Below are 1,523 nucleotides of genomic sequence, written 5' to 3'. Positions count from 1 at the left end.
GGAAGATTGTTAAGAAGAAGTTTGAATCTGGACATGAAGTTCTATTATATAATATAAGATTGAGATTATTTTCAGGAAAACTGAAATCCTGATGGTTCAGACCATTTAAAGTGATTAAAGTCTATCATTGTGGAACTGTTGTTATTAAAGATCCTAACACTGTAAATATATTTAAAGTTAATGGGCATTGATTGAAACATTATTATGAAGGACACATACCACAATTTAAAGAAGTTTTAATGTTAAGTCAACCCAACTAAATAAATGATACGTCGGGCTGACGACGTTAAACCAACCGCTTTGTGGGAGGCAACCCATATATAAAAAATATATATCTATGTATTATTATTTTGTTTGATAAGTGTTTTATGTATTAGTAGATAATAATCATACACAATTTTATATATTATAAATTAAGTCAAATATTGCTATTGGAGGAAAATTTGGAATCAAATTGAACAAAAAAAAATGAAAAGAAGCAATTTTTGCCTCTGACGCTGACGACGTCGATAACAGCTTGCACGGTTCAGGATGAATTTAGTGGACTTTGGCGGGATTTCGTTCCATAATAACCACCAGGAGGTGTTTTTAAAGTCCTAAAAACTGCCTTGGATGACTAGGATTTGGGTTCTGTACTAGTTTAAAATATTTATGTATTTAATGTTATTATGTGGATTTGATTTAGTTTGCTTTGCTTTAGAATTATGAACTTTGATTGTGTGTATAGTTTTGTGTCAGGGTTTAGTGTTGTGGCTTGATTTTGAGGCTGATTTATAATTAGTTTGCTTAATAGGTGTGAATGTGTGATTTGTGAAATGTGTTTGTAGAAAGTGTATTTTCATATATTAAAATTTTTGTTTGAGAATTCTTGTTAGATAAAAATTTGTATTTAAAAATACTAAAAAGACTTTGGAGAAACTTGAAAGGGAATTGAAAATCAAAACAAAATTGAAAAATGGAATTTTTAGGCCTTCAGCGCCGACGACGCTGACATGGGCGCTAACGGTGCCCTTGACCCGAGAATAACCTAAACCCCTTAAAATTCACGATTTACACCGTAAATCTCCATTTTTACCCCTTGAGTCACCTTCAACCTTCGGTTTTTGCAACTAGGGCTTGATTTTTTCATACCTTTATCCAAGGATAGCTCCAATAGCATAATCACTAGCATCACACATCAGTTCAAATGGTTTTCCTGAAACTATAATAGAGGTTATAATTAATTTTTCCTTTAATAACTTAAAGGCATTTAAACAGCTTTCAATAAATTGAAATTTCTTGTCCTTTTCTAAAAGTTGACATAGAAGTTTGGTAATTTTTTAAAAACTTTAATAAAACGACTGTAAAATCCAACATGTCTAAGAAAACTCCTAACCTCTCTTAAATTAGTAGGAGGTGTTAGTTTAGATATAACTTGAATTTCTGCAGGGTCTACTTCCATACCATTTTCCAAAATTTTATGCCCTAACACAATTCCTCTTACAACCATAAATTGACATTTCTCCCAATTTAGAACTAAATTA

The sequence above is a fragment of the Phalaenopsis equestris genome, unplaced genomic scaffold (assembly GCF_001263595.1).
Source record: "Phalaenopsis equestris unplaced genomic scaffold, ASM126359v1 Scaffold000860, whole genome shotgun sequence".
Lineage (NCBI taxonomy): Eukaryota > Viridiplantae > Streptophyta > Magnoliopsida > Asparagales > Orchidaceae > Phalaenopsis > Phalaenopsis equestris.
Note: the sequence above shows the minus strand (reverse complement) of the source record.